The sequence below is a fragment of the Macrotis lagotis genome, chromosome 5 (assembly GCF_037893015.1).
Source record: "Macrotis lagotis isolate mMagLag1 chromosome 5, bilby.v1.9.chrom.fasta, whole genome shotgun sequence".
Taxonomy (NCBI): domain Eukaryota; kingdom Metazoa; phylum Chordata; class Mammalia; order Peramelemorphia; family Peramelidae; genus Macrotis; species Macrotis lagotis.
Genome location: NC_133662.1, coordinates 133,635,149 through 133,662,432, shown reverse-complemented (window position 1 = coordinate 133,662,432; position 27,284 = coordinate 133,635,149). Strand labels below are relative to the sequence as shown.

At 36.0% G+C, this 27,284-nt stretch overlaps 1 pseudogene; it reads right to left on the bottom strand.

The window, feature by feature from the left end:
* Positions 1-1,443: 1,443 nt before the first annotated feature.
* On the bottom strand, positions 1,444-2,927 carry LOC141489888 (eukaryotic translation initiation factor 5-like; annotated as a pseudogene).
* Positions 2,928-27,284: the final 24,357 nt, after the last annotated feature.

Here is a 27,284-nt window from a genome sequence, read left to right as displayed (position 1 = left end):
AGAAAAAGTCTGCTGATCCAATGGATTTACAAGTGAATTCAATCAAACAATTAAGGAGCAATTAATCTCAATTCTACACACACTATTAAAAAAAAAATATGAGGTGTTCTGCCAAATTCCTTTTATGACACAAATATGGTCCTGATACCTAAACCAGGAAGAGCCAAAACATGCAGAAAACTAAACAACATCTCCCTAATGAACAATGATGCAAAATTACAATAAAATTTTACCAAAGAAACTAAACCAAGTTATTACTAGGATAATACAATGTGATCACATATGATTTACACCAGCTAGGAAGGGATGGCTAAATATTAGGAAAACACTAAAAGTAATTGAGCTTATCATTAACAAAAACAACAGAAATCATGATTATCTCAATGCAGGTTGAAAAAGGTTTTGACAAAATACAACTTCCATTCTTACTAAAAAATTGGAGAATATAGGAATAAATGGAATTTTGCTTAAATTAAGAATCAACAAACATGCAATGGGATATAAAGGAAGAACATTTCTAATAAGATTAGGGAGTGAAAAAAAGGTAACCATTTTGATCATTACTATTCAATATAGTATTAGAAATGTTATTTTTAGCAACAGGGGAAGAAAAAGAAATTGAAGGAATTAGAACTGACCAAGCAATATTTTCACTCTTTGCAGATGATATAATAGTATACTTAGAAAATTCTAGAAAATCAACCAAAGTACTACTTGAAAAATTAACAACTTCAACAAAGCAGCAGAATATAAATTAACCAACATACATCATCAACATTTCCATATATAAACAACAAAGTCCAAGGGTAAGAGATAGAAAGACAATTTCCATATAGAACAACATAAAATAATTGGGAATCTGTCTTCCTATCTCTCTATCTTCCTATCTTCCAAGGGAAATCCAGAAACTGTATGAATGCAATAACAAAATAATTTTCACACAAAATCAGATCTAAACAATAATTGGAAAACCATCAATTGTTCATGGTTAGCCCAAAGTAATAAAATAAAAATTATAATTCTATTCAAATTAAATTGCTTATTCAGCACTACACCAACCAAACTACCAAAAAACTGTTTTATAGAATTAGAAAAAGTGCTAACACTATTCATCTAGATCAACAAGAGGTCAAGAATATCAAGAAAATTGTAGGTGGCACAGTGGGTTGTCTATCTGTGTGATCTTGAGCAAGTCACTTAACCCCATTGTTTTATTTTTTTTTGACCAAAAACAAATTTTTATTTTTACAACTAAATAAATGTAATTCAAATGTGTCCATCACTAGTTTTTTCCCCCAAAGTAACATGCTATAAATAAGCAAACTAAACCTGAACATTGATGTATATGGACTCCCTAGATGTCTCACTGGGCTTAGTTACAGAAGATCACTCACAGTAAAAAGATATTTTGAGTACAAAGTGTAGCATGATAAGTCTTTTTTTTAGCTTCTGCACATACATGTTGCACTTCTGGCTGAAAATGCAGAGAAATTCAAAGCATTACACTGTAAGCTCAGTTGCAGTATTAAATGGCATCAATATCAATGTCATCATCCTTGTTATCAGCAGACTTCACAGTTTCAACTTTAGGTATGCTGGCAGTCTTAGAATACACCACCTCAATATTTTCATCTTCATCTTCCTCTTCTCCACCTGAAGATTCTTCTTCTGCTTCCTTAAGCCCACTTTGACATGAATCTCTTTGGCAAGTTCCTTTGAGACATTTCTTGGAGGCCTTTTCTGACCAGCTAATGATGACCTCTTCTTCCAAAAGGTCTGCATCATACATTTCCTTCAAGATATGTGGAATTTTGGAGATGAGCTGAGCTTGATGCATAGCTACCACACACTCCAAACTGTGAAGAAGGTATCTCTGAGCTTTTTTGTTATTGTGGCAGAATCATAGAAAATGACGTCTATACTTCTTTATTTGTTCTCGAATCTTCTCATTAAAAAGAACTTCAGTCAAAATGAGTGGGCCCATAGCTTTTACATCCAGTCTTTCTGCTTCTGCAACAATTTTTTTGTCAGAAGACTCGATAATACCTTCTTCTTTCTTTTTCTTCACAAAGTCAAATAAAATATTGACTCTTTCTTCAACTGTCCTTTCTAGGTCATCACTAAGTGTCAGAACTTTTGCATGATCACTGATTTCATCCATTCTGAGCCTTTGAGCTTCTTTAGTTGTGTCCTCTCCCCAATCTTCATCTTCATCATCTTCCACAGCATGTGGAGGGTTAAGTTCATTGGTTGGTGGTGGTGGTGTTGTCTCATTGCTGGACACAGAACCATTTTCTTTGTCTTTGCCCTTTCTATTTTTCTTTTCTTTTTCTTTTTTTTCCCCGTAACACTGTCACTATTCTCAGGTGGATTCTTGAGAATGAATGTACAGAGTTTATGGTTTGTGTCAAGCATGCCTCGATAGCCACAGGCTTTGCAAGAGTTACCTATTGTTTGTTTCTTAGGATTGACATGCAGATCAGTTTCAGGATTCTCACACTCAGAACAGAGAACAAATTTTTTAATGAATCCATCCAACATGTCTTGCAGCTTATTCGCCTCATGAGAGGCGAATTGACAATGTAACGGTCATTCTTAACATCAAACTGGGTCTGTGCTCCCAGTTCACAACCAAAATATTTGGTGGGATACATTGGAGGCCGATTAAGAGCCTTTGCAACATCAACCATGTTGACTATAACTGTCTTTATTCCATTTCCTTTGCCCTCAACCTTAGCAATCAGACAGGGCATTTTGTAGCGATAGAACTGATCTGAAATGCTGCGGTTGACATTGACAGACATTTTGGCTTATTAGTAGTAGTTTTATCAATAAGGTGAAGAGATCTTTGATTGAAACTTTTTGGTATCTTCTGTCTGGAGAAGAAGGGATGACATAAAAGACTGCAAGAGTTCTTGGTCTCTGACCTGAAAAAGTTTTTGCCACAGAAGCTGTAAGTGTCTTGCTTGTATGCTATATTTCCCCAATACAGGTACCAATGGCTACGCAACAGCTCATTTTCGTCAAATAAAGATAGAAACCCAACGCCGCTCTCCCGGGACTAGGATGAAGTGTCTGAGGCACGGTACAAACAAGAGTCCGAGTAGCAACAAGAGGTGGAGGAGGAGGAAGGGAGGAGGAGGAGGAAGGAGGAGGAGGAGACGGAGCGGGAGGAGCGGCCCAAGCCAGGTGCCACCGCCGACCAGCGGTGGGGAAGGGCGGGAGGTCCCAGCGAAGTCCGGGGAGAGGCAACACCCTTCGGCACCGGGGAGCCTGGTGACCTGGAGGGGGAGAGACACGGGTGCCATTAACAGGGGCCGGTTCCCGGGAGGGAAAGCATCTGCTCCGCCTACCTGCCCCACCCGCCCCACCCGCCCGCCCGGGGCTCTGCGGATCGCTTTGGTGCCCTGCGGATCGCTTTGGGGCCCCGGCCCGCGGCAGCCCCACTGGCCGGAGCCGAAGCCACTGCAGACTCCAACCCCACTGCTTTAAATAAATAATTTTTTTTAAAAAACGTATACCAAGAAAATTGATGAAAATGATGCAAAGGAAGGTGCCCCACCTGCACCAGATCTAAAACTATTTTATAAAATGGCAGTCACCAAAACTGCCTTGTACTAGTTAAGAAACAGAGAAATGGACAAGTATGGATTAGAATGTGTGCAAAAGAAACTGTAGTAAATGACCATATTAATCTGTCATTCACAAACCCCAAAACATTAATTTCTACTTGAGAAAAACTGCTGGGAAAACTGGAAAATAGTATGGCTAGACATAGACCCATATCTCATCCTATACCAAGATAGGTCAAAATGGGTAGAGGATTTAGACATAAAGGGCGATTCTATAGACCAATTAACAGATCAAGAAATAATCTGTCAGATGTATGGAAAGGGGAGAAATTTAAGACCAAATAAGAAATAGAGAATATTTTAAATTGCAAATTGAATGATTTTGACCATATTAAATAAAAAAGGTTTTGCATTAACAAAATGAATGCAAACAAGATTTGAAGGAAAACAAAAAGTTGGAAAATAAATTTCATAGTTAGGGATCTGATAAAGGTCTCATTTCTGAAATATATAGAGAATTGAATCAAAGTTATATAAGTCATTCCCCAATTGTTTAAGGTTAAAGGATATGAACAGGCAATTTTCAAATGAAGAAATTTAAACATAATCATATGAAAAAATGCTCCAAATCATTACTGATTAATTTTATTATTTTATTAATTTTATTTGGATATTTTATTTTTATTTTCCCAACTACATGTCATGAAAGCCACTCAACATTTATTCAGTTGCATGTTCACAAGGTGCATATTTGCCCACCACCCTCCCTTTCCATAACAGGTCCAAAGGGGTTTTCCTAGATCTTTGCACTGTTGAGAGGAGCTGCATCTATCATAGTTTATCAATTCATAATGCTGTTTTTAATGTTAAGAATATTTTCTTGATTCTACTCCCTTTGCTCAGAATCATATCCTGTAATATTTACCATTCTTCTCTAAAGTCTGACCAATCATTGTTACTTTTTTCATTTTTATATATTTTATTTTTGTATAAATGTTTGTATAAATTATTTTTTATACATTACCAAAATATTCTTGTTAAGAGTAAACATAATACCCCCTCCCAACAAAAAATATAGCCCCTTATGAACAATAAAGGAAAGGAAATAGAAAAAGTAAAAATTAAAACTAAAAAAATAATAATAATAGGGACAGCTAGGTGGCACAGTGGACAGAGAACTGGACATGGAGTCAGGAGCACCTAAGCTCAAATCAGGCCCAAGTCAAACAATCACCCAGCTGTGTGACACTGGGCAAGGCACCCAACCCCATCTGCCCCGTAATCCCCCAAATAATAACAATAATAATAATAATAATGATGATGATGATGATGATGATGATGATGATGATAATAATAAACGTGTTTCAGTCTGTGTTCTAACATCACTAGCTCTGTCACAGGTGGATCACATTCTTTAGAATAAGTCCATAATAAAAGCTACTTCCATAGTTTTCTACTGTTGTCATTGCTGATCACAATTCCATCCATTTGTAGTTCTCCACTACCATATATTATTTTCTCTCACCTTTCATTCTGTCCTTCTTCTTAAATGTGCTGTAGGATAGCTGAGTGGAACATCAGCCTGATCCCTGGCCCTGGGGCCAAGAGGCCCCAAACCCACATACCACCCCTAAGACCCAGCAACCCCGGCCCTGTGGTCCCAGACAGGCCATCCAATTCCAGCACCTTGCAAGAAGTAAAAAAGAAAATGTGTTGTATCTGACCACTCTTCCCCATGGTCCATCCTCTTCTCCATCACTCACATTCCCCTCCTTCCCCCTGTCCCACTTCTCTCCTTCTTATGCTAGATGTCTATACTCCATTGAATATATATATATATATATATATATATATATATATATATGTATATGCTGTCTCCTCTCTGAGCCACCTCTGATGACAGTGAAGGTTCCCTCATTCTCCCTCACATTCCCCCTTCCATATCATTGCAATAGCTCATTTAGTAAAAAAAAAATCTTATTATATGAAATACCTTAGCCTATTCCACCTCTCCTTTCTCTTACTCCCATTACATTTTCCTTTTAGCCATTGACTCCATTTTTACAATATATTGCATCTTCAATTTCAGTTCTCCCCTGTGCTTCATGTATAAAAGCTCCTTCTACCTGCTCTATTAAATGAGAAGTTTCTTATGAATAATACCAGCATCATTTTTCTATGCAGGAATCCATGTAGTTCATCATCATTAAGTGCATCATATTTTACCCTTCTCTTCCACTCTCTATGCTTCACCTGAGTCTTATATTTGAAGATGAAATTTTCTGTTCCACTCTGGCCATTTTAACAGGAACATTTGAAATTCCCCTGGTTCATTGAAGGTCCATCTTTTTTCCCTGAAAGGGGATGTTCAGTTTTGCTGGGTAGTTGATTGGTTGCATTCCAAGCTCTTTTGCTTCCGGAATACTATATACCAAGTACTACGAGGCTTTCATGTAGTTGTTACTAAGCCCTGTGTGATCCTGACTTTAGCTTCATGATATTTGAATCATTTCCTTCCGGGTGCTTGTAATATTTTTTCTTTGACTTGGGAGTTCTGGAGATTGGTGGATTCTCTGAATTTCTATTTTGCCCTCTGCTTCTAAGATATTTGGGCAATTTCCTTGTAGGAATTCTTTAAAAATGAGGTCAAGGCTCTTTTCCTGATCATGACTTTCAGGTATCCCCCAAATTTTTTAATTATCTTTCCTGAATCTGTTTTCCAGATCAGTTGTTTTTTCAATGAGATGTTTCACATTTTCTTCTAATTTTTCATTCTTTTGGTTTTGAGGTATTGTGTCTTGACTTCTCATAAAGTCAGCAGCATCCTTTAGTTCCATTCTACTTCTGAAGGATTTGTTTTCCTCAAAGAGATTTCTTATATCTTTTTTCCATCTGGTCAATTCTGCTTTTTAAAGCATTCTTCTCAATAACTTTTTGAACTGTTTTATTTATTTGACTCATGCTTGTTTTTAACATGTTATTTTCTTCAGCATTCTTTTGGATATCCTTGACTGAGCTGTTGACTTCTTTTTCATGTTTTTTTTTCTTGCATTGCTCTCATTTCTTTTCACAGTTTTCCTTCTATATCCCTCACTTGACTTTCAAAATCTTTTTTGAGCTCTGTCATAGCCTGAGCCCAATTTCCATTTTTCTTGCAGTCTTTAGATGTAGGAGCTTGTACTTCCCCTTCTTCAGAATGAGTATTTTGATCCACCTCGGGATCACAGACAATGTATTTCGCAATGAAGTTCCTCCTTTTTCTCTGTTTACTCATTTCCCCAGCCTGTGCCTGGTTTGGGGGTGCTTCTTGAGCTTTTGAGTATTATTGGGACACTCCCCATCGAAAGGATCTCCATATGTGAGGCTGTCTTCCCTCCTGGTCTGTGAATGACCACAAGCACACCCCTCTGCCACAGTGCTGAGGTGGGGGGGGGGCTGCTGTTCTATGGGGGCCTAGAGTGTGATCAGGATCTGAATGTGGTCAGAGTCCCCAGAATCCTGTTCCAGGTTTAGAGGACAGACCTCAGAATTCTCTCTCCACTCCCCCTACATAGGCTGAGCACTCAATGCTTAGTTGCCTGGGGGTTCTTGCTTACTGGCTCTGCCTGCTTCCAATTACTGGATCTGGTCTTCAGGGACCACTGTTGCTTGCTGTGTGCCCTGAGATCTGGGCTTCATGCATTCACTCTGGCAGAGGACCCCACTTATCTTTCAAGTTGTGCCTGGTGCTACCCAGGATGTAGTTCAGGAAACTGCCCCCTGCTGCCATGAGCCGTAGCTCTCAGGAACCCTGGGGCTGACTCCAGGAGGCTGAAGTTCCTTCACTTTAGGGGATGACTTCTAACCCTTTGGAACTCTATTTTTCAGGTTACATTGGGCTGGAGAATTGCCTCACTGGATCCCTCTGTGGGTTGAGTCTCTCAAAAATTTAGTCTTTATTTTATAAGTTTTGAAATATTATACAGAGAGCACCTAAGAGAGGTTCTTCTCCTGTCGCCATCTTGGCTCCATCACCCCATGCATTGTTTCTTATAGAACAATTGTATTTGATAACATTCATATACTATAATTTGTTCAGTCATTCCCTAATTGATGCACATCCCCTAAACTTTCAATTCTTTATCAGTACAAAAGAGATTTGCTATAAATATCTGTGAACATGTGGAACATTTTCCATTTTTTTATGAATTTTTTTGGATACAGGCCTAGTACTGATATTGCTGGGTCAAAGGGTATGTTCAGTTTTATCATTTTTTGGGGGGTGGGATAGTTATATACTGCTCTACAAAATGGTTGGATTAGTTTAACAACTCCACCAATAGTGCATCAATGTGCCAATGTTCCCATAACTTCTCCAACACTGATCATTTTCCATTTTTGTCATCTTAGCTAGTCTGATAAATATGAGGTGGTACCTCACTTCAACAAAATATTCATAACAGGTTAACCCAAACTGCAGATTGTGGCTTTGATAGTAGTTAGAAAACTGTAACTTAATAATTATAATTATTAAAGAATATTCATAAATAGTGATCATTTAATTTTGCTATTAATACTTAATACCTTTAATATCTTTTCTGATTGACCTTCCTTAAACAATATTATATATAAGAATAAGATAATAAAATTGTCAAAAACTACCTTGCTTTAAAAGATATATCTGCAATTCAGGGTTCAGGTCTAGTTCATTTTCATAATAATATTCTCAAGGGCAAAGGGTATGATTATTTGACATTGTGTAACTGTGAAAGGAGTGTAGTTGACCTGAAAGCCTGGGACAGAAGAGACCTTGCTTCTTGATTCATAAGAGGACATGTGATTGCAAACACTCTTTGGGGAAGAACTTGGAGAAAAGGAAAACTCTGAGAAGAAACAGATATATAAAGGAGCTGGCATTCCATGTGCCCTTAATTTATCTCTTTCCTTCCTAGAGGCTTTATTAAATTTCTCTTTGTATTATATCGGGGGGGGGAGAGGTCTGTCTTGGTTGAATGGGGAGACAACTGGAAGAAGTCAACATTATGCATTTTCTGCTATACTCTGTCAATATATAAATTCTCTGATCTTTACTTGCAATACATTTGTAGGAATAAGTTTATCCACTATCTTAGGTGATCTAACTAACAAACATTATAACTAAATAATTAATTAACTTTTAAACAATAATGTTTAATCATTTCCACTTTTAAATTTATTTATTTTGTATTTTGCAATTTTTTCTCCTAATCCTGCTTCCTTCCTTGAATCTCCCACCCTCCACAGAAGGCAATCAGTTAACCTTTACATTGTTTCCATGGTAAAGATTGATCTAACTTCAATGTGATGAGAGAGAAATCATATCTTTACAGAAAAAAATAAAGTATAAAAGAACAAAATTACATAATTAAATAATGTTATTTTTTAAATTAAAGGTAATAGTCTTTGGTCTTTGTTCAAACTCCACAATTCTTTCATTGGATACAGATAGTACTCTCCATCACAGATACCCCAAAATTGTGCCTGATTGTTGCACCAATGGAATGAGAAAGTCCATTAAGGTTGATATCATCACCCCCATGTTGCTGTTAGGGTGTACAATGTTCTGGTTCTGCTCATCTCTCTTAGCATCAGTTCATGGCTGCTAAAATATTTTTGTACAAGTGATGTTTTTACCCTTTTTCATGATCTCGTCAGGGTATAGACCTAGTAGTGGTATTTTTGTGTAAGTGCCATCCCCATTCAATTTCCTCCATAGGTTTAACATGTCTAGGCGTTCTAACAATCTATTTACCTCCTTAACTCCCTTCTTATTAATTTTATGGTTAGATTTATCTAAATCTGAGAGTGGGAGTTTAAGGTCTCCCACTACTAGTGTCTGTGTCTTACTGTAACTCCTTCAACTTCTGCTCTAAGAATTTGGATTCCATACCATTTTTTGCTACATACATATTTAGTTTTAAAATCACTTTATTGCCTATTATAACTTTTAGGGGGATATAGTTTCCTTCCTTATCTCTTTTAATGATATCTATTTTTGCAGCTGCTTTTTCTGAGATAAGGATTGCTACCTCTGCTTCTTTTCACTTCAGCTGAAGCATTATATATTTTGCTCCAACCTTTTACCTTTAACCTATGTATATCTGCTTCGAATGGGTTTCTTGTAAGTAGCATATTGTAGGATTCTGTTTTTTTTTTTAAATCACTTTGGTATTTGCTTACTTTTAAAGGGAGATTTATCCCATTCACATTCAATGTTATAATTATTAACTCTTCATTTCCTTCCGTGTTATCTTCCCTCTGTTTCTATTGTTTCTATTTTTCCCATTTTTCACTTTATCCATATTCTCCAGTACTTTGTTTCTGAATACCACCACCTTCAGTGTGTTTGCCCTTCTATAGCTAACCCCCCTCCTCTTTCTCTCCTCTTTCCCTTTGCTCCTTCATCCTTCTATGTTTTATATTAGTTCTGCTTTTCCTCTGCCCCTTTACCTTTCCCATTTTAATACTTGAAAGGTAAGATAAGTTTCTTAACTTAAATTTAAGCCAAATCTTATAAGAGAAAGATTCAGGTGGTTCTCACCTCATCCCTTCTCTCCCTCTACTACAATAAGTCCTTGGTACCTCTTAATGTGATGAGATTTATCCCATTCAGTCTCCTCCATCCTCCTGTCTCATTACTGTCCCCCTTTTTAAAGGAAGTATTGTTTGTAAATCATTCTATTTGAGTCACAGAAAAGTCATGAGTGTCCATCACTTCTGGCTATGTTTATTCTCTCTAATACAGTTACAATTCTAGAGAGTTATTAGAGTCTTTCTCCCAGGTATAGCCAGTTTCATCTTATTGGATAGCAGTTTTTTTCCCCTTTACCCTTTTTTTAACCCTTTTCATGTGTCTCTTGAGTCTCCTGTTTGAAGTGAAAATTTTCTATTATGCTCTGGTCTTTTCATCAGGAAAAGTTGAAAGTCTCCTTTTTCATTAAATGTCCATCTTTTCCTCTGGAAAAGAAGAATCAGTTTTGCTAGATAGTGAACTCTTGGCTGCATTCCAAGCTCCCTTGCTTTTCAGACTATCACATTCCAGGCCCTTTCATCCCTTAATGTTGATGCAACCAGATCCTGTGTAATCCTTACTGTGGCTCCTTGGATTCTAAATTGTTTCTTTCTCAATCCTTGCAGGATTTTCTCTTTTTTTTGATAGTTCTGGAATTTGGCCACAACATTCCTTGGTGTTTTTATTTTGGTATCCCTTTCTGGAGGGCATCGATGTATTCTTTCAATAAATATTTTGTCCTCTGGTTCCCTGATGTCAGGGCAATTTTCCATCACTAAATCCTATAATATTAAATCCAGGCTTTTTTTCTCTTCAATATTTTCAGGAAGTCCAATAATTCTTAAGTAGTCTTTTCTAGTTCTTTGCTCAAGCTCATTGGTTTTGGTGATGAGGTATTTTACATTTTCTTCTATTTGTTCAATTTTTTGGTTTTGTTTACCAGATTCTTTGTTGTCTCATGAAATCATTAGTTTCCATATACTCTTTTAAGAGAAGAATTTTCTTCATCTACCTTTTTGCAACTCCCTTTTCAATTGGTTGAGTCTATATTTGAAAGAGTTTTCCATTTGAGCTTTTGAGATAATTATTTTCTTTTTTGCATTTGTCCTATTGTTTTTTGCAAGCATTTGTTTTCTTGTGGTAGGGTGTTAATTTTCTCTCCCAAATTTTCAAATTGATTTTTTAAACTCCTTCCTGATTTCAAGGAAGTCTTTTTGGGATGGAGACCATATCATATTCTCCTCAGAGGTTCTAGATCTTTCTGAGTTAGATTCTTTATTTTCTAGGTAGTTTTCTATGGACTCCCCCCCTTTTCAATGGCATTTCTTCTTTTTCCTGAGATCTTGTGTTGGGTGAGGGGCTGGTTCATTGAAGTTTGGTGTTAAGATCCCTAGAGGCTTTACTCACTGAGTTTAATAACTCTAGGTTGTCTGGCCAGTAGGAGGTGCTAGAGGATTTGCTCACAGAGTTAATAACCCCAGGTGGGTCAGCCAGTAGAGGGTGCTGATTGCTTTCTCTGGAGTGTCTGTGACCTTGATTTGAGGCCATTTACCTCAGCTGAGCGAGCTCTTCTGCCCATGCCTGAGCCATGGCGGGGAGGCATGTTGAGGGGGGGAGGAGTATGGCGGGGGACTGTTATGGTGTTTGTTCTGGGAAAAGGGTTCAGCTGAAATGAATGTATAAAGTATGAGGTCTTCCAGACCAGAGGAGCCCAACAGATCGATGTCTGTGGTTCTCCAAGCTGGAACTCACCCTCCAGCCCTGACACGGTGCCCCAGACCATCAGTCCTACAGCCAAAGCCTCTGTGCCCCAATTGACTCTTGGACTGTGGCTCCCACAGTCAGTGCCTCCTTGACTGATCTTAGGTTAGTCTGGCTTTCACCCCAACCCAAAAGATTCTCTGCTCTCTGCCCCCAGATCATCCATGATCCCTGAATACAAACCTTAAGGTAGATGTTCTTCTCCTAGCTTCTTTTTCTGGGTTTTTTTGATTGAATTTCTGTTAAGAGATTTGTTTCATATTATATATGAGGGAAGATCAGAAAACCTTAGCACAGTGCCTGTCTTCTCTCCACCATCTTGGCTAGAAGTCCAATCTTTTCCACTTTAACAGATAATTATGAAGGTATCTACTTACACCATTTCAAATATACTAACAATATTTAGAAATAATTTAGATATTACTCTAACCCTGAATTCCCCAAGAAATGAATTGAGTATTAAGGTTCATCTTCTATATTCTAGCTTTACTCCAAGCAAGAATTGAAATCATCCTTTAAGAAGGGTGGAAAAAATTGCAAAGATATCTTTCTTCATGTTTTACCATGAGCAACAGTGCAAAAGTTGGGGGTACAAGTTCTTCAGTTTAAAAAAATTCAAATTTAATTATTCTCAGAACTTTATCCTGTGTCATCTGTTTTTGCTCTACAATGTCTAACTTAGTGAGCTCATCAGCATCCTACAAATCAATTAACATTTTCATGTATATGATATCTCGAGCTATACATTGAGACATACTGTCTTTTCTAAGTAAAAATATGCATAGCCAATTGCATTTGCAAATTCTCAAAATGAGGGCTTCATTGGTATCTGAAACTCTGAAAAACTGAAGTCATTATTTAGCATCCCAGTCCCTCATTCCCAATTTTCTGATTACTGTCAAGAATATCATCATTTTACCAGAACTGCAACCTTATTGTCATCCTTGACTTCTTACTCTGACTCAGCCCAGATATCCTCACTAATGTGAAATTTTGTCTTTTCTTTAACTTCCACAGTATTTCAAAATTTTCTTTCTATTTACTAAGTTAATAACCCAATTCATGTTCTCGTCAAAACTCACCTGGATTTTTACAATAGCCAATAATCAAAGTGATTTTTCTAAAGCATAAGGAATGACAATATCACTCCTTTGTTCAATGAACTTCGGTAACTTTATATTATTTCTAGGATTAAATAACCTTTGTTTCCTATCTTTCTTTGTCTTCACAAATTTGCCCCTTTCTACCATTCTGGTGCTATTATGAATTGTCTCCTTCCCTCCCATTAAATTTATTATCCAGCTATACTTGTCTGCTCCTCAGTTCTAGAACAAAATGCTAATCTCCTATATGTGCATGCCTTTGAATTGGCTTTCCTCCAAGTCAGAAATTATCAACCCTGTTACCTCTGTTTCTTAGTTTCCCTAAATTTCTTTAAAATTTATCTCAAATCTTACTTTCTAAAGATCTCTTCCCAGTTCCTGTTTCTGCCTGCCAGTAGTGTTCCCCTCTCAAATTACTTTCTACCAAATCAACATATCTACATACATGAACCATATGTATGTATAACTGTATGCATGTGTGAATATGTGTGTATATGTACATGTGTGTGCATGGATACACATATGTGTATATATTTTATCATTTATATATTGCTTCTCTCATTGGAATGTAACTTTCTTTAAGGAAGGGACTGTTTTTCCCTTTATTTATATAATCAGCATTTAGTACAGTGTTTGACATATAAGTGTTTAATAAAGGACAATTGATTGACTTATTGAGTATTATTGTTTGCCAGAAAACATTTTAAAATATTTTTAAATCCTGTGAAATACCATTATATGTAGGTAATGAATGAAGATTCCCTAGAAATGGTTGTATTAACAAAGTACCCTAAAGTAATGATAAAGTATGTGAACAGTAATTTTTTTTTGCTGACATAGAGTAATGGATTTTATAATTTCCTATGTTCTTGCAATGACAAAAACCCAGTTATCAATCAACTAAATCATACCATCCTAATTACTATTGAATAACAAATATTTCTGCTAATAGTTGACAACAATGTCAGTCTTTTTCTTAACTTGCTTTCAAATAGATCATGAGAATAAAAAGTAGAAGGGCCTTTAGAGATCATTTAGTTTAATCCCTTTCTTTTATAGTCAAAGAAATTAAAGATTAAGTAACCTGCTCATGGTTGAACAAGCAGTAAGTGTCAGGGAGAATAAAAATCAGAGACTTTGAGAATGAAACTAGTACTCTTTCCACTGAACAATGCGGAGTTTCTCTCTGGGTACCTAATAGATGTAAAGGAGTATGCTGGTTAATTTTAACAACCAGATCTCTAGAAAAATGCTCGCATGACATACTTTTAATTTTAATCTGCATCATTAACATTTTCCTCTCACCTTAGTCTAGAAAAAAATCAACAAAACAATAAATCAAGTCTTGATTTTTAGTTGTGTGATTGTGTCCACATCTTCATTAGCACACCAGGCCCTTTTATCCTTCTATCTTTAAGTGATCACCCTGTCAATTCTGGATACAGATGACCAGGTACGGATATTTATTTCTTATTTTCACCCAACTTGAAAATGATTTATGGTTAGTAGAATCACAGAACTGAAAAAACTGCCAATATCTATCTAGATCAACCCCTATGTGAAAGGAATCCTCACTACCAAAAAACAAATAAAAAAATGAGTAGTTGTTCAACCTCTGATTGAAGACCTCTAAGGAGGGTTACTCCTGCCTTAATACTACTTCTTCAAGACAATCCATTTCAGTTTTAATATTACTGTGATTTTATCTAGTTTTTGAAAGACGTTAATTCTATTCAGCATGACTGGATATAGGCTCAAAGTATCAGAAATTGTAAAGGAAAAAACATTTACCAATTATGAGAAAATAAATTGAATATAAGTTTAATGGATGGGCAGAAAAATAATGGTAGTAGTTGTAAAGTTATGTTGTAAAAATAATTTCTAATAATCATTTTGTGAGATAAACATTATTTTCTTTATATAGATGATTTATACAGAATTTAGAACTGGACTGTTGTCCTAATTCAAATATAGAAAACAAGTACCATAGGAGATGAAATGATTGGTCCAAGATTGCAAAAAGAGATTGTATAGAGTGTTCAGAGAGCACTAGCATCTATGACATGAAGGCTTGCTGAACTCTTTTTAGGACTATTCATTTCATCGTCACCCAATCTTACATGTGGGTCCAAGGTGCTATAGCATGCACGGAGGTCACACCCAGGTAAATCATCTTGGCAGATGGGATAACCAAGGCTCAGGTTAACAGGCAGGCCCCAAATCTGTTAGTGACTTAAGAAGATATCTACGCCAAGCAGGTAAAGATTTCCCCACCACCACCAAGGAATAGGTAGATGAGAACAATTTGCTACAATGATCAGAAAGACTTTTGAAACAATTACAATGGAGACCTTAGAGTTTGATCAGGCATTGAAGATGCAAGGTCATGCAGTCCATCATGAACCATTGCCAGTCATCTTGACTTTGCCAAAGCCTATCATTGGACTTTGAAGGTAAAATAGATCATTTTAATTACATGAAGTTGAAAAGGTTTTGTACAAACAAAATTAAGATAACTTGGATAATTCAGAAAATGGTTAAATTTGAAGAAACCATTACACCAGTTTTCTCTTCTAAGGGTCTTATATACAAGATATTTAGGAAATTGATACACATATAGAATAATAATAAAAATCACTTCTCATTGAACAAGTGATCAATGTATATGAATAGATAGTTCTTTAAAGGAGTTTCAAGGTTCCTTCCAGTCACTCATATGAAAAAATATTCATCAAAACAACTTTGAAGTTTTTTCTCACATCCAACTTACTAGAGAAGATGACAAAAATAATAAAATAATAAAAATAAAAAATAAAAAAATAATAAAAGTTAAGTTGTTTCAAAAATAATAAATTTTTGGTGCAATTGTGAATTGGTCAAATATTCTGAAAAACAATCTGAAGTTATGCTAAAGATGTGAGTAAAGTGTTTATTGATACCTCTATATATACAGAGATACCATTATAAGATAAACATTCAAAGTAGATCACTATAAAAATAAAGGTTGCATATATATATATATATATATACATATAAAATATCTCAGCACTTTTTATAGTGACACAATTATTGGAGAAAATAGCAACCTATCAATTAGACAACATCTGAACAGATTATAAAAGAATATTACTTGCACATAATCTGTGCAAGTGAGGAAATAAAAAGCAATGACTATAACAATGCATGTCATCAATAAAGTATTTGAAATTGAAACTGTATGTTATGAATTTATAAAAAACTATACAGACTCCATAAAAGAGAATTGGCAATGTCCTCCCTCCATTCGTCACAGAGGTGTCAGATAATGAATATGATACTCTGTATATAGTGTCATGAATGCATCATTAAACATTTTTTTGGCAATTTTTTTAATGTTATGTGGAAGAGGAACTGGTAATAAAAAAGGTCCTTATATAGGTTGAGTTGCTTTCCCTTTAGGGAGAAAAGAGGAATTCTTGTGATTTGATTGTTCTGCAGAATGAGAGCCACTGGCATGGCTTCCTTATCAAATAAGGCATAAAGAATCAGACTTTGGGAACCAGGGATGCCCAGAGGTTTAGTGAAATCCCTACTGCTTTGTGAATTTCTTTCCAATAAGTTTTGTTGCCAAGATAAATGAGGAGAAAGGAAGCAGCAGCATCTATTTTAGTCATTATAAAACTACCTTTTCAAACTTTTTTTTATGTAATCTTCCAAACAGACTTTAAAGCTATAGTGATTTTTGATCCATCAGTGGACCATGGTCCATGAGTATTTCATTTAATTCCAATCCTGAGATTGAATCTCACTGGGTTGATTAAATCAAGTCCGGTCAAGAATAAGAAGAGATGGATTGGAAAATGTAAATGATATAAAAATAAAAGATAAAAATATTTAAAATGTCAGAAATATTTATGAACAACCCTTAAAATAAGAGCTATACAAAATATATGTGTCTTTATCTGCATATTGTTTATCTATGTATAGATATGTATTATATATTTACATAACTATACACATATAGGCTTACATAGAAAAATAAGACTATTACAGGATGAATTTAAGTTTTAGATATACAATATTTGGAGAAAAGAGTTGGCTTATTTTCAGATCAAAAGGGTGTTCTTTGAGCACCTACAATATATTAATCAGTGCCCTAGATACTAAGAGGCTAGGGATTTAGAATACAAATAAGAAATTGATTTTTTTCTACCCTTGAAAATTTACCATCTATTAGAAAAAACACTAATTGGTACAATTAATAAACTATGTGAGGCAACATACAATTAGTTGGTAAATTATATTTTGGAAATTGAAGGAAAGGAGAGATGAATATTGGGTGAAGTAGTCAATGAAAACTTCAAAGAGAGGAATCTTTGGCAAGGCCTAGATAAAAAGAAATAGAAGTAAGAATAGGCATGAGATGTGCTTGTATGACAGTAAGGAGAGGGAGCAGCTAGTTGGAGCAGTAGATAAAGCACTGGCTCTGGAATCAGGAGGACCTGAGTTCAAATTCAGCCTCAAACATTTAATGATTTTCTGTGTGACCTTGGGCAAGTCACTTGACCCCATTGCCATAAATAAACAAAATTTTTAAAAAAGAATGTGAGGAGAAACTGGTATGATTAGAACAGAGAATAGACATTAGAAAATAAAGTTTGGATTTGTCTAGAAATAGAAAGGCAGAAGAGGTAGAGTTGGTTATGAAACAAACTAGCTTTGACTTTTTTTTTACTAGAATTGACATAATGAAAGTTATTGTTAGATTAAGTAGGTCAAACAGCCATATGAAGATCAAGATGGATTGTTGCCCAAGGTTTATTATTGGTTAATTTTTATACATAGTCTATGTAATCTTTCAGCACATCAATTTCCTCCTCCTCTAGAAAAGTGGAATAATAGATGTACTACCTGCCTTGTAGCATTGTGAGAAATGCTCTAAGTAAATAATAAAAGAGTTATCTCTATTGAATCTAAATCAGATTCTCTGCTCTGCAAGATGTCTGCTTGTTCCTTGTGATAAACTTGCTAACACATAAACACACACACACACACACACACACACACACACACACACACAAATTCTACACATCCTAATCTAAACTTTATACAATAAATCAGTGGTCATGATCTAGTATAGTCATTAGAAATACCTAATATACTTTTCTTATTAATGAAAACCAGAGAAATATGAATCCTGCTTCCAATGATATTACACGATTCCCTACCAATTTAGTCTCTGAATCATTGACTCCCTGCCATATTACTAACAATAGGCCTTATAAATTTGCATTTGACTCTAATCTTCAAAATGATAGATATTACCTTTTTAGCAAAAAATAAAGTCTTACCTAAAATATGCTTATATAAAATGGGAATGGACACATGTTTTAGTGTATACTAAATAAGTTGTTAATATAAAGATAATATTTCAATTTTGAAGATAACATAATTATTACCTAAAGTATGCATTACTTCAAATTCCAAAATACTATAAATATTTCATTTTCTTCCCCTTTTTTCTTTTTATTACAAAAAATTTGCAAGCAGTATGTGTATGAGTTTAATGGGTCCATGATTTAAGCCAGAAGTATCAAATTCAAGTCTTGTAGAAATATAGTTGATGAAACTCCTGGGTAGGTTAAATTAAATTGCAATTGGGAAATATTCAACAAAATTAATATACAATAGGACATAGATAATTTAATATTCAATTTTCTAAGTCAATATCCTATCTATTTAAACTTGATACTACTTTAAGATGTTAATTTCAATAATTCTGAAGCAAATATTTATTGTTGCTATGGTGTGTGTTGAGGGAAACAAAAAGTTCAGAGAATACGTGCTTTGTGCTATCAAAGAGGACATGGACTGAGATAGACAGCAAAAGACACAAGAAAACTCACTACCAATTTAGGAAGATCAGGTAAAAATAAAAGAAAGTAGAAGACAAATCTTTGCTTTCAAAGAATTAACAATGCAATGATACAAGAGTGGACAAAGATAACTAGACAGAAAGCAAGAAGAATTGATTTGAAGTTGGTTGTTGTACTTTGTTCTCAAAGAGAACCAAAATGACATCACTATGTTATAGTCAAGGTATAGTGTACAAATTCTCTTGGGGGTAGGTTCTCTTGAATTGATTTCATGATATGGGGAGAACTAGGATGGGGCATCCTCATCAGAGCATATATTGTGCTCCATGAGTAAAGAAGTCCAAAGGAAACATTAGATGCACAAATGTAGAAAATCCACCATAAATGTTTGTACAAGATCTTGAGACGGTTCTTGTTTCATTTTTCTGATAATTATGTGAGTGCTTCTTAGTGTGAGTTCCCCATAAGATAGTCTTTTTAGAAAGCATATGTTTGTCATTCAGAAAAAACATGGCCAGCCTATCAGAGTTTGAAATGGGACCTCAAGGTCTTCTATCTTCTCCTGCCAGGTGATCTTCAAAAATCTTTCTAAGACAATTCAAATGGAAGTGATTAGATTTTTGGCATAGTACTGGTCTATTGTACAGAATTCATAGGCATAACACAATGAGGTTAGCACACTTTCCTTCAGAGTCTCTCAAAATTGAGCTAGATCTGGCAACTTGTTTGTCACCTTCATTATACTTGGCATTATACTGTGAAGGAAAGTGAACTTATCCATAGCACTAAAAACTTCTCTATTAGCTATGATTGATAGTTCCACATATGAGTGGTTTGGTACCGCCTGATGGAGCACATGTATTTCCTTGATGGTAATTGTTAAGTCAAAATCAGAACAAACAGCAGAAAATCATCCCAAACTTCATTTCATGTCAATTTTAGAGGTTTCATTAAGTGCAGAGTCATCTGCAAAAAAAAAGTCATGCACTAACACGCCTCCCATTTTGCCCTTGACTTGTAGCCTTTTCAAGTCAAAGAATTTGCCATCATTGTGGTAGCTGACTTTGATTACATGCTTGTCCTCATTGAAGGCATTTGCCAAAATGACTGAAGACATTATTCTACAAAGCATGGAAACAAGGACCTCTGGGGTGGAATCAAGATGGTAGCCTGAAGTTAGCTTACTCCTGGAGTTTTCTCCTACACAATGTTAAATGAATCCTCCAAACAGACACTAAAGCTACAGATCCCATCAAGAAAAGACAAGATCAAAACAAGTTTTCAACTGTAGACATCATGGAGTCTGTCCCCTTGGTGGGGGGGGGGGGGGGCGGGCGGGAAGCAGAATAGAGAGAGAGGCTTTAAGCCACAGTGTAGTCCAAGTCCTGATAGCCGGACAACACCACAGGTCCTGGCACCTAAATATCAAGCCATCAGGGAGGGTCCCAATGAAAAACAAAGTCTGAAACCTAGGAACACTGGGGCAAAGACAGGACAGAGTTTGATACAAACCATTGCATAGGTAGAGCCTGGGCTGTTTGGGCAAGACCTTGGTCAGGGATTTGCCAGAGATCAGACCCCACCCAGTACAAAAAGTTTGGGTATATATTACTTCAACCCTAGGAACAGGGTTCAAAGAATCAAAATGAGCAAAAACTAAGAATGCTAATCATGGAATACCATTATACAGATAAAGAATGTAAAAATACCCCCTCAGAAGAAGAAAACAGAGAAGTATGGGAAGTATCAAAGGATTATATGAATTGGATTCCAAACCAAAACCTTATAGAGGGGGGTTTAAAGAGAATTTAAAAATCAAAAAAAGAGAGGAACATAAATGGAAAAAAATGAAAGCTATGCAGGAAAATTATGAAAAATTGACTAAATAAATCAACTCCTTTAAAAAAAAATAACCAATTAGAAAAAGAAAGTAAGTCCTCAAAGTAACAACTGGAAAAAGAATGAGTCATCTAAAACTCAAACAACCAATTAGAAAGGAAATACAACTGAGCAAAAAAGTAAAATTAACCAATTGGAAAAGGAATCAAAAAGTAAAGGAATTAGATATGATGGATATACTTAGAGAACCTGAGAAAATCATCTAAAAATTCCATGAAACAATTAACAAATATAACAGGATATAAAATAAATCCACATTAGTCAACAACATTTCTATATATATATATGAACAACAGAACCTAAGAGTAAGAGCTAGAAAGAGAAAATCCATTTAAAGTAATGGCACACAATATTAAATACTTGTTAATTTACCTTTCAAGACAAACCCAGAAACTGTATAAACACAATTATAGGAAAGCTTAAACAGCTGGAAAAATGTCAATTGTTCATGGTTAGAATGAGTTAATTTAATAAAATGACAATTCTACCTAAATTAAATTACTTGTTCAGTGCCTTACCAATCTGCCAAGTAACTATTTTATTGAGGTAGAAAAAAATAGTAAAGGGGGTGGATCCAAATGGAGGAATGGAGACAGAAATTCCTACAAGTTTTCCCCAATACCACTCAAAATGCCTTTAAATGGTGAATGTAACCAATTCTAGCGTGGAAGAACTCACAAAAAGACTATATGAAACAATTTTCCAGCCCAAGACAACTTGAAAGGGTCACCAGTGTTAGAAAGGGCCATAGTTCATCCCAGACTGCACAGAAGAGAATTGCCTCCAGATATCTAGGCACAGTCCCATGGAATACTTGTGCCTCTGGGGTGTGCCTCAGTCCATGTAAGCAATGGTAGTCTCCAGACCTCTCAACCCTGAGATTGTCAAGGATAACTTGGATGCTCAGTAGGAAAGTTCTGTTGCACCAAAGTGAGAAGAGAGTCCTGTTTAGCACAGGTCTCAATGCAGACATGACCCCTGGGAACCAGGACCAGACCTGAGAAGCCACCCAGCAGGGAACTACCTGGAAACTGCTTCCAGAGCACTTAGGTGATTAGGTTGGGTGTTGGGGAGTCTGCAGAGGTCTCTCTACTATCTATCCCTGAGGCAAGATTCTGTGACTTTCCTCATGCTCAGATCCAAGCTGTAGTATGGACCCCAGACTATACTGCCATAGTGGGGGGAGGGAGAGCAGGTGCTTGTGGTTATCCATAGATCAGAGCACAGGCCAAGAGAGTAGTAAGAACCTCTCATAAGAACTTAAAAGAATTGAGGTGACAGAGTATCCCTAAATACAAGTGCAAAAACCCTCAGAAGTTTGGAACAGTGTATTCTCCACCTTGGGGTAGAGAATGTTAAAATCAAAGATTTAAAATCAAGTCATTGACTGGGGAAATGAACAAAAAACAGAAGCAAAAAATCCAACCAAGACAATTACTTTGACCCTGTTGAAGATTAAAATACACTCTCAAGAGATAACAAAGCCAATGCTTCTATATCCAATGCCACCAAGAAAATATAAATTTGTCTCAGGTTTTGTCAAAACTCCAAAAGGATTCTGAAATTCAAGTAAGGGAGGTAAAAGAAAAAACTGGAAAGAAAAATGAGAGCAATGCAGTAAAATCATGAAAACCAAGTCAGCGACTTGGTAAAGAGATAACAAAAAATACTGAAAAAATAATATCTTAAAAACCAGTTTGGGTCAAGTGGAAAAAGCACTCCAAAAGGTCAAAGAAGAGAAGAAAGCCTTAAAAAGTAGAATTGATTATATAGAAAGGAGATAACAAAAGTTCTCTGAAGAAAATAATTCCTTCAAATGTAAAATATAGGTAAGGGAAGCTGATGACCATGAGAAATCAAGAAACAATAAATCAGAATCAAAAGAACAAAAATCTAGAAGAAAATGCAAAATATCTCATTGGAAAAATACCTGATGTGGAAAGCAGATGGATGATTATGGTATATGAATGTTATGAAGTACTATTGTTCTATTGGAAACCAAGAATGGTCAGACTCTAGAGAAGCAAGGAAAGAATTGCAGGAAATTATGCTAAGCAAAGGGAGAAAAACCAAGAGAACATTGTACATATTAACAGCAACTTTGTGAAATGATCATCCTTCATAGATGCAGCTCCTCTCAACAATTCAGAGACCTAGGGCAATCCTGATAGACCTGTTACGGACAATGCTATATACATACAGAGGAATAAAAGCAAAACATAACAAAGCAAGGAAAAACCTACAGAATCTGAATGAACACTAACTTCACTTTCTAAAAATTATCTTATGTTTTCCTTTCTTCTCTCATGGTTTTCTTTCTTTTCCCTTTGTCCTAATTCCTCATACAGAAAATGACTAATCTGTAACATGTTAAACACAAATGTATATATTACATTGTTCACTAGATTGTTCACCAATGAAAGGAGTGGGATGGAAGGTAATTATGTAACAAAAATATGTATATGCATGTGGAGGAATGTTGAAAAGCTTTCCTAACATGTAATGGGAAAAATAAAATAAAATAGCAATTGTAAAAAAATTAAAAAATAAAATTATGGAAGCAGGCCAACAATTTTCAGGGCACCTTTTGTTGCCCTTTTGTCATACCAAGAGGTGAGCAATATGGTCCTTAAAAAGCTTCCCAGACACTCAGAAGGCTACTGAATTTCACTTCTTCCAGTGAAAAGATGACACCATGTCCTGGGTTGCAGCACAGTGGCTACATCTTCCAGTATATTGACACCTTCCATTTCATCACTTGCCTGGACTTTGAGAAGTTAAAATGGTAAAATGGTATGGCTGTTGTCTTTTGATTCATGAACAAACTGTATTTAAATGAGGTAGAGTTGCATGAAGTTGTTGACCTCACTCTCTTCCACAGTCATCATGGTCCATTACAGGAAAGATTCAAGATGACTGGTGATGACTCAAGATGCAATGGATGTCTTAGTGTCTTCAGTGTGCAATTAAATTAAAAGCATTCCAGAGTACTTGCTTCAGTTACCTTTATAGCCAGTGAAATTGTTCTCAGTCTACTCAATTTACCATGATAAGTCCTCCTATGCTTAGTGTAGATACCCCCAAAACTCATTAGTTATCCTCAAATTGATTTAGCCCATCTGTCAAAAATAACTTATTGGGGGGTGGCATCTGTGCATTCTGCACCTTCTTAGAGTCACAGAGAAGTATTAGGTACATCAAGTAGACATCAAAGGTGACAAGCAGCCCTGAAAAGATCTCAGCAACCCTCATACCAGAGGTTTTCATCTTCCCTGAACACATACTATACAACCAATTGAAGTATTAGAAGAAAGACAGTATTTATTAAGTACCTATGTACTGTACTAAAGTGCTTTACAAATATTTCATTTTATTCTTATGATAATATTTAGGCACTTTTATTATTCTCATTTTAGAACTGAGAAAACAGAAACAGACAAGGGTTAAGTCAATTGCCCAGGGTCATGTAACTTATAAGTACAGATTTGAACTCAGGTCTTCCTGACTCCAGATCTGATTCTCTATTGTGCCACTTAGCTGCCTATAGTTTATTAAGATTTACAAAATACTTTTTTAAATAATGCAACACTTCTTCCAGCCAAGATGGCAGAGAGAAGACAGGCACTGTGTTAAAGTCTCCTGATCTTCCCTCATAAATAATATGAAACAAACCTCTTAACAAAAATCTGATAGACAAAATCCAGAAAGAGAAGCTAGGAGAAAAAGATCTACCTCAAGGTTTATGTTCCAGGATCAAGAGTGAATCTGGGCACAGGACAGGGTGAGAGCCTGAGAACATGAGAGCCAGATTGACCTGCCGCAAGGATGGGGGTTAACTGGGGAGCAGAGGCATTGGTGGTGGCACTGACAGCCTCGAACTTGTTGGCAGAGGGCTGGAGAGTGAGCTCCATTGCAGAAGAGTGGCAGACATCATTCCCTGGGCGCCTCTGTTCCAGAGGAAATCTGAGTACATAGCTTGATTTCAGTTGAGGCCTTTTCCCAGAACAAACAGAATCACAGCCCACCTCCACTCCAGACTCAGGTGTGAGCAGCAGAGTTCCATCAACTGTGAATAGGAAGAACAATTACCTTGCCCTAGGGCAAAGCCCACCATTGTTCAAAAAGAAAAGTATTCAATAGATTTAACTATCCCCTCCAGGCCAAGGGAGAGGGCCTCAAATCAAGGCCCCAGACACTCCAGAAAAAGCAACCAGTAATCTCTACTGGCCAGCCCACATGAAGTTACTAAACCCAATGAGTAAAGCCTCTAGGAATCACAACACCATCCTAACACCAAACCTCTGTGAGCCAGCCCCTCCCCAGTACAATGCCTTAGGAAAATGAAAACAGGCCAGCAAAAAAGGAGGATCCATAGAAAAACTCCAAGAAGAAAAATACCCAAACTCAGAGAGACCTAGAACCTCTGAGGAAAATATGATCTGGTCTCTGGCACAGAAAAACTTCCTTAAAGAAATCAGGAAGGAGTTTAAAAATCAACTGGAAAATTTGGGAGAGAAAAATTAACACCCTGCAACAAGAAAACAAACCCATGGAAAATACAAGAGGACAAAAACAAAATGAGAATAATTCTCTCAGATCCTCAATTAAGCAAATGCAAAAAAGAAAATGATTCTCTCAAAACATCAATTGGTAAAATGGAAAACTTAGAAAAATAGAATTGACCAATTGTTAAAGGAGTTGTAAGAGGTAAATAAAGAAAATTCTTCTGTAAAAAAGAAAAGAATGGAGTCTGTGGAAACTAATGACTTCATGATACAGCAAGTGACTGTTAAAAAAACTGAAAAAAATAGAACAAAATGTAAAATACCTCATCAGCAAAACCACTGACCTTGAGAATAGATCGAGAAGGGACAACCTGAGAATTTGGGGCCTTCCTGAAAACACTGAAAAGAAAAAAAAAGCCTGGAATTAATATAACAGGATTTAGTGATGCAAAAGTGCCCTGACATCAGGTAACCAGAGGGCAAAATAGTTATTGAGAGAATACATGGATCCCTTCTGGAAAGAGATACTAAATTGAAAACACAAAGGAATGTTGTTGCCAAATTCCAGAACTATCAGATAAAAGAGAAAATCCTGCAAGCATCAAGAAGAAACAATTTAGAAACAGTAATAATTACACAGGACCTGGCTGCATCAACATTAAGGGATCAAAGGGCCTGGAATGAGATATTCTGAAGAGCAAGGGAACTTGGGATATACTCAAGAATCCAGCATGGCCTTCTCATCCAGGGGAAAAGATGAACATTTAACTAAAGGGAAACTTCCAATATTTCCTGATGAAAAGACCAGAGCTATTTAGAAAATTTAGACATCAAACAAGAGGCTCAACAGGTATATGAAAAGGTAAAAAGAACAAAGAGTAAAGGGAAAAAACTGCTATCCAATAAAATTAAATTGGCTATATACTCACCTGGGAGATTCTCATAACTCTTGAAAATTGAAACTCTATTAGAGAGAATATAACAAGCCAGGAGCGATGGACATTCAGGCCTTATGTATGAGATTTCTATCCAATAAGATGAAACTGGTTATATTCCTACCTGGGAGACAGACTCTAATAACTCTCAAGAATCGTAACTCTAGTAGAGAGAATATAATTAGCCAGAAGGTATGGACACTCGTGACTTTTCTATGACTCAGATAAAATGATTTAAAAGCAATACCTCCATAAAAAAGGGGGAAATTAAGGAAACGGGGGGATGGAGGAGACTGAATGGGGTAAATCTTATTACATTAAGAGGTAAAAAAAGACCTATTGTAATAGAGGGGAAGAAGGGAGGAGGTGAGAAGCACCTGAATGATCTTCTCATCAGACTTGGCTTAAATTAAGCACACACACACACACACACTCAGTTAAGTTAAGAACTAATTTTACCTTTCAAGTATTAAATGGGAAAAGGGGAGGGGGATGGGGGAAAGGGGAACTAAAAGAAGGAAGACAAGGAAAACAGAGAAAAGGAAAACAGGAAAGAACAGGAGGGGGTGATATAGGACAGCAAACACACTGAAGGAGGCAGTATACAGAAACAAAATACTGGGGAATGTGGATAAAGGGGAAAAGGGGGGAAATTACAAACAAAGGATAGGTAGCATGGAGGGTAAAAAGAATTAGCAATTTTAACTTTGAATGTGAATGGAATGAATTATCCATTAAAATGTAAGTTAATAGCAGAGTTGATTAAAAAAACAGAATCCTACAATATGCTGCTTACAAGAAACTCATTTGAAGCAGAGAGATGCATATAGAGTAAAGGTAAAAAGGTTGAAACAAAATATATTTTGCTTTAGCTGAAATGTAAGAACCAGGGATAGCAATCTTTATCTCAGAAAAGCAGCTACAAAAGGAGATAGTTTTAAAAGAAATAAGGAAGGAAACTATATCCTCCTAAAAGGTACAATAGAAAATAAAGTAATTTCAATACTAAATATGTATACACCCAATGGTATAGTATACAAATTCTTAGAGGAGATGTTGAAAGAGCTACAGAAAGACATAGACAGCAACATTATAGTAGTGGGAGAACTCAATCTCACACTCTGA